General features: G+C 37.1%; 1 long non-coding RNA gene across 1 annotated transcript; it reads left to right on the forward strand.

Moving 5' to 3' along the window:
- The first annotated feature begins 4,186 nt into the window (after window positions 1-4,186).
- On the forward strand, window positions 4,187-4,740 carry LOC130015039 (uncharacterized). The gene is made up of 2 exons (XR_008790040.1): window positions 4,187-4,392; window positions 4,577-4,740. It is a non-coding gene; the product is annotated as an uncharacterized LOC130015039 (long non-coding RNA).
- The last annotated feature ends 2,679 nt before the right edge of the window (window positions 4,741-7,419 follow it).

Below are 7,419 nucleotides of genomic sequence, written 5' to 3' on the forward strand. Positions count from 1 at the left end.
GTTACGAAACAAATCCAAACGATTTGCCTTTTGAGCGATTTAAGCGAAACGTTTACAAATGTTACGAAACAAATTCAAACATTTCCCCTTTTTAGCTATTTAAGCCAAACATTTAGAAACGTTAAGAAATAAAACCAAACGTTCAAAATGTTATGAAACAAATCCGAACGTTTCACATTTTAAGCGATTTAAACCAAACTTGTTCAAACGTTTCGAAACAAAACAAAGCGTTTCACATTTTTAGCAATTTAACCCAAACGTTTACAAACGTTATGAAACAAATACAAACGTTTCACCTTTTTAGCGATGTTAGCCAAACCTTACGAAACAAATTCAAACTTATCCCCATTTTCAGCCAAACGTTTAAAACGTTACGAAACAAATCCAAACGTTTCCCCTTTTTAGCGATTTACCCCAAACGTTTACAAACATTACGAAACAAATCCAAACTTTTTGCCCTTTTAGCGATTTTAGCCAAACATTTACAAACGTTACGAAACACATCCCAACGTTTCCCTGTTTTAGAGATTTAAGCCAAACGTTTACAAATGTTACGAAAAAAAAACCAAACGTTTAAAACGTTATGAAACAAATCAAAACGTTTCATATTTTTAGCGATTTAAGCCAAACCTTTACAAACGTTATGAAACAAAAGCAAGCGTTTCACCTTTTTAGCAATTTAAGACAAACGTTTACAAACGTTATGAACAAATCCAAGCGTTTCACCTTTTTACCAATTTAAGCCAAACATTTACAAACGTCCCGAAACAAATCCAAGCGTTTCACCTTTTTAGTAATTTAATCGAAACGTTTGCAAACGTTACGAAAAAAATCCAAGCATTTCACCTTTTTAGCAATTTAAGCCAAACATTTACAAACGTTACGAAACAAATCCAAATATTTCATCTTTTTAGCAATTTAAGCCGAATGTTTACAAAAGTTATGAAACAAAACCAAACATTGCACCTTTTTAGCAATTTAAACCAAACGTTTAGAAACGTTACAAAACAAATCCAAACGATTCCCCATTTTAGTGATTTAAGCCAAACATTTAAAATGTTACGAATCAAATCCAAACATTTCATCTTTTTAGCGATTTATGCCAAACGTTTACAAAAGTTACAAAAGAAATCCAAACGTTTCACATTTTTAGCGATTGAAGCCAAACATTTACAAACTTTACTAAACAAATCTAAAAGTTTAACCTTTTTATCGATATAAGCAAAACGTTTACAAACGTTTCGAAATAAATCCAAACGTTTCACCTTTTTAGCGATTTATACCAAACGATTACAAAGGTTAAGAAACAAATCCAAACGTTTCACCTTTTTAGCGATTTAAACCAAACATTTAGAAATGTTACGAAACAAATCCAAACGTTTCACCTTTTTAGCCATTTAAGCCAAACGTTTACAAACGTAGCGAAACAAATCCTAACATTTTGCCTTTTTAGCAATTTAAGCAAAAAGTTTTAAAAACTTACGAAACAAATTCAAACGTTTCCCCTTTTTAGCGATTTAAGCCAAACGTTTACAAACGTTACGAAACAAAACTAAAAGTTTAAAACATTACAAAAAAAATCCAAACGTTTCACATTTTTAGCGATTTAAGCTAAACCTTTACAAGCATTACGAAATAAAACCAAGTGTTTCACCTTTTTAGCAATATAAGACAAACGTTTACAAACGTTACGAAATAAATCCAAGCGTTTCACCTTTTTAGCAATTTAAGCCAAACGTTCACAAACGTTCCGAAATAAATCCAAGCGTTTCACCTCTTTAGTAATTTAAGCCAAACGTTTTCAAACGTTACAAAACAAATCAAAGCGTTTCACCTTTTTAGCAACTTAAGCCAAACGTTTACAAACGTTACGAAACAAATCCAAACATTTCACCTTTTTAGCGATTTAAGCCAAACGTTTACAAACATTATGAAACAAAACCAAACGTTTCACCTTTTTAGCAATTTAAGACTAACGTTTACAAACGTTACGAAACAAATTCAAACGTTTCCCTATTTTAGCGATTTTAAGCCAATTGTTTCAAACATTATGAAACAAATCCAAACGTTTCACCTTTTTAGCGATTTATACCAAACATTTACAAACGTTACGAAACAAATTCAAACGTTTCAAATTTTCATCGATTGAAGCCAAACGTTTACAAACGTTATGTAATATCCCGTATTTTTAAATTATTATATTTTTATAATTTTAAATTTTAAATTTAGTATTCCGTCAAACTTTAGGTAATTTAATATTATTTTAGTAAATAATGTTATTTAATTTTATTTTAATCGCTCGTTAATTCGATTGTGGTCCGATTCGTGTTTAGTGTGTATTATTAAATTAAAAAAAAAACAATATGTTACATGCATGAAATGAAGCCCATGCATTCCTTTCTTTTTTCTTAACGTGGCCCATTTTTTGCAATTATGAAAAGCCCACATTTTGTGTAATATGAATAAGCAATATTCATTTTGTATGAAAATTGACAGCTTATGAAACCATTTCTTCCTTACAAAACGTAACCTGCTACGTTTCTTTCATCCTTAAACCTAAATCTCATTCTCTATTAAACAACAGCAGCCGCCATTCCTCATTAGCAAGATCTGAAACTTCAAATCATCATTCCCCTCCATTTGGTTCAAGCTACGCTTCTAATCCGAAAATTCTTCGACGATTCACATCGATTCGACGTTCTCTATCATCGCTACGTTTCAGAATTTGTTAAGGTACGCATAGATCGTTCGTTCCATCGCCGTTTCGGTTCGTCGTGTTATTGTAATTTTGTTGCCGTTCGTTTCTGATCTTATTGCTGCCTTCGTTTGAATGTGTGTTAGCATGATTCTTGTTGTTAATTTATGCCGTCGTCTGAGTACGTTGATAGCTGCCATGCGTGGTCTCTATGGCCGACTATCGTGTTGAATTATTCGTACTTAGTTATAATTAATAGTAACTGTTACATGTTGGCGATGGCTATGTTCTTGTTGTAAATTGATGGGTTTTGTTTGTTATAGGATTTTGTTAGTTTTGTGTTCATGTGATGGTTATGCTATTTGGTTTTCATGGCATTCTCTATGGCGGGGATGAACTCTGTTTAAATAAGGAAGATGGCCAATTAGCCAATAGGGTCACTAAGTGTTTTACCTTGAATCTTTAAATCCCTCAAGTTGTGTTATCTATTATTATTGCTTTAAAGTTAAACTTTTAAATTAGGAATGGATCTAAAGGCTAGTAAAATGTAATCGATAGGTATTTTACAACTTAAGTTATAATTACTCAGGTAATTATATTACATTTTGAATAATATACCAATTTGGCTAATTTACGATTCAGCCCCTAAAAGTTTCTAAAAACTCATTTTAGTTAAGTTATAACTTTTGGACTTTTATTTGATTTATAATTTAGTAAATTGAAAATGAGTTATCAAATTTAATTTTGAATATCAAATTGGCTAAATTACAATTTAGCCCTTGAATATTTTTATAACTTAATTAAGTGGGTTATTTAGTTGGTAACTTTATATTTTGTTTTAATTATGAACAAAAGTAATTAAATTGACTTTAAATATCAAATTAGCTAAAGTACTGCTTAGTCCCTAGTTGGCTAAAGTACAGTTTAGTTCCTAGTTGGCTAAAGTACAGTTTAGTTCCTAATTGGCTAAAGTACAGTTTAATCCCTAATTGGCTAAAGTATAGTTTGGTCCCTAAACTTTTATAAACTTAAAATAGTTAAGTTTTGGTTGTAATTTGGGTTACTTAAATTATATGATATTGAATTCTATTTTTAAATAGATAACTTTTTAATAAATATTTTACTTTATAAACTCGGGTTTATAATTTAATGAAGTTTTGGTTTGGGCTAGACTGTGGTCGCGCAACAAGTGGGAAGAAGCTTGGTAGTTTTAAATAGCTCGGCTGACTCACTAATATGGATTTTAACTCGGATTTATTTAATTATTCTATGTACCATTTTAAATATGTTTATATGATTTGTACCTCATAACTTGGGTTATATTTGGAATGCATTTAATATAAGTGTTTATTGAATGTGACTTGGTTTTGCGTTGTGCTAGTCCTATGTGGTGTCTAGTACTCTTTAGAGTTAGGGTCTGATTTTAATTATAATTTTAATATTTTATTTAGACCCGTCGACTGTTCGTACTTCAGAGGCGAACTAGAGTTAGATTGCTTGTCAAGTTTCACGTGGAATAGCAAGCAGTGAGTTTATATCTCTATTTACCTCTTTATTAAGCAAATGTATTATTTTGTATATATATATGTATAAGCAGCTTTTGAACTGTTTTCGGCATTGTGGATTTGATTTGGAACGTGCTACTCGATGGGCATCATCGGGACTGCGTGCGCACCGGTAATGATTATGGTATTGAGGTAGGTTTGAGATACGTCTCACCGACACGACAATGGATTTAGAATTGTGGTTTAGGGTTTCATTGATAATCCATAATGAAAATGTTTTATTAAACATTTTAAAGGTTTTTAACTTAATAAATGTAAATGGTTATATAAACTCTACTCAGTAAATCTGACCCCGTTGTTTTCCCAAATTTTCCAGGTTTATGATTTGAGCTTTGGTCGATCTCCGTTTCTTCATTTCCGGAGGTTTTTATTTTATTTTCAGAAATAAAGAGTCGAACTGTTTTAAACTCTTAGACCGCAGTAGTAGTATAGATTAATTATGATTAGTCTTTTATTATATTTTCAGACTATTGATTGTTAGTGATTACTTTATCGTCTTTGGCATGATTACAATATTTATGGTATTTATATTATATTGCCATACTTTTGGAGTTATAATTTCAGATAAGTATGCTTTGAATATATATTGCTTATTGTACTGCTAGACTAGGCTGAAGTCTCGGTTGCCCCCGAGCATGTGGTTTTATGCAGGTACATTGTTGTGTATGATATTTATCTGTATTCCGCAAGGCTTGCTACGGGTTTTGGTACGACCATACCCATACCCTAGCGCCGGTCACGATTCATGAAAATGGGTCGTGACAAACTTGGTATCAGAGCCTTGGTTTCAAACCAAGGCCTTTTAAATTGTTAAGTGTTTAATTGTTTGGCATGTTAAGTGACTAAATTGTCCTAGGAACTACTGCGGAATTAGGATTCGAGTCTTGTCTTTGAAACATCATCTTTTGTTTTCAAAACTTTCTGCCTACTCCTATAGGAATGTCGTGAGTCAGTCGTGTGGATTTAATTGGTTATTGCTTATTATGTGGTTGTTTTCACTTGGGTGAATAAAATTTTTATCGTTGTTGATTTCTCGGGAAATCTTAATTGGTGCTTGTTCTATTTCATGCTTGGGTATGAAATTTGCTGTGTTATTTAAAATTGTTCTTGTTTCATTCTTAGGAATGAATACTCGTACTCGTGCTGCGGCTCAGCAAAATGCTGAGGCTGATGACGCGATCTCTATGGAGGTGGATCAGAATGAACCAGAGGTTCATGTTGGTAGAGGACTAGCAGGCAGAGGCCCAGCTGGTCGGGGTCGAGCTGGTCGAGGTCGTGGTGGCCGAGGCCAAGCTGGCAGAGGTAGAGGCAGAGGCATAGGACGCGGTGCTGCAGGGGGTGCTCAAGCACCAGGTGCGGCACAACCTGAGTTGGAGGACTTTGACTTCAACACATTTTTGGCTGGAGTTGCTGCTTTACAACTCAACCAAGTTCAGCTGCAGGCGGGACAAGTCGCCATGCAGGATCAGTATGCAGTGTTGGGCCAGATTGTTCAGCAGCAGCAACCACAGGCTGGTGGTGCAGCAGTTGGTGGTGTCGGAACCACTGACAGAGATTTGGTTTTGGCTTACATGAGGTTGAAACCAACAGAGTTTGACGGTTCTGGAGACGCACTGGACTTTCTCGAGGAGGTTGAGCAGAATGCTCGGCGACTACAGGCTACTGAGCGTCAGACCGTCGTTCTAGTCGAGATGTCTATGAAGGGTTCAGCTGGGGACTGGTTTCGTAGATCTGTTCATGCTGACATGGCTACCATCTCTTGGGCTCAATTTGTGGAGAGATTCAGAGCCTTCTTCTTGCCGTTCTCAGTGACAGAGGGTCATAGAGACAGGTTGCTTACACTTACTAGGGATGATAGGTCTGTATCTGAGTACACGACGTAATTCGTGAGGTTGGGTCGGTTCGCTCCGGACTTACAGGCAGATCCGCAAAGAGTGAACGACAGATACGTAAAGGGCTTAGGGCGCGATTTTGTGAGTTTACTGACTGAGACACGCAGAGACTTTACAGACGTAGTGGACAGTGCTCGGCGTATGGAGAGTTCGTTATTACAGTTTGGGGAGATTTCTGGTCCTTTTCAGACCAAGAAGTTTTCTGGCCCTGGACAGCAGAGTGGTGGTGGTAGCTACCAATCGGCACCTTCTCTGTACAAGAACAAGAAGAGGGGTGTCAAGAAGAGTTATCAGCCGTACACCTACAGTTCAGGCAACAGCGGTAGCAGCCGCAGTTTTGGGCGCGGTAACAGCGGAGGTGCTAGTTTTCCTTTCTGCCAAAATTGCAGACGTCGACATCCAGGCGTGTGTCGTTTAGCACCAGGGGGTTGTTTCACTTGTGGCCAGCCGGGTCACTTTGCCAGAGAGTGTCAGGCATCTGGACAGCAGATGTCGGCAGCTAGTGTCGCTCAGCCATCCTATCAGAGTCAGAGACCAGCGTTCTCTACACCAGCAGGGTTTCCTCAACCTGCTGCTTCTTTTGGTGGCCAGCGGGGCCGAGGTTCTGGAGGGCGTTGTTTTGGAGGCCGTGGCAACGGTGGTAGAGGTTCTAGCAGTTATGGTACCGGGCAGAGTTCTCAGCAGCAGAGTCAGGGTCAGGCCAGAGTTTTCGCCTTGACTCCTCAGGATGCTCATGCGTCTAACGCAGTGGTGCAAGGTACTCTTCAGATCTCTTTCGTAGATGCACTTGTTTTATTTGATGCGGGTGCAACCCATTCTTTTGTGTCTACGTGTTTTGCTGCTAAGTTGGGTGTAACACCAACAAGTCTGAGTGAACCTTTATCTGTTTCTACTCCTTTGTCTGACTGTGTGGGACGTTGTGTATCCATCGTGTTCCGTGGTGATCCATGGAAGAGATTTACGTGCTGACTTAGTTGTGTTGGATGTACTTTCATTTGACGTGATTTTGGGGATGGATTGGCTGGCGCGCCATTATGCTTCGATCGACTGTCGAGGGAAGTCGGTTGAGTTTCGGATTCCAGGTGATCTACCCTTTTCTTTTCAAGGGGAAAAGGCGGAGACACCGAAGAATCTGATTTCTGCGATCAAGGCAAAGCGGATGATGAGTAAGGGTTGTCAAGCTTTCTTAGCTGTGGTTAGAGACATGGATGCTGAGGTGGGCAGTATGAACAGTGTCCCTATAGTGAATGAGTTCACTGATGTTTTT

This window comes from Mercurialis annua, linkage group LG2 (genome assembly GCF_937616625.2).
Source record: "Mercurialis annua linkage group LG2, ddMerAnnu1.2, whole genome shotgun sequence".
Lineage (NCBI taxonomy): Eukaryota > Viridiplantae > Streptophyta > Magnoliopsida > Malpighiales > Euphorbiaceae > Mercurialis > Mercurialis annua.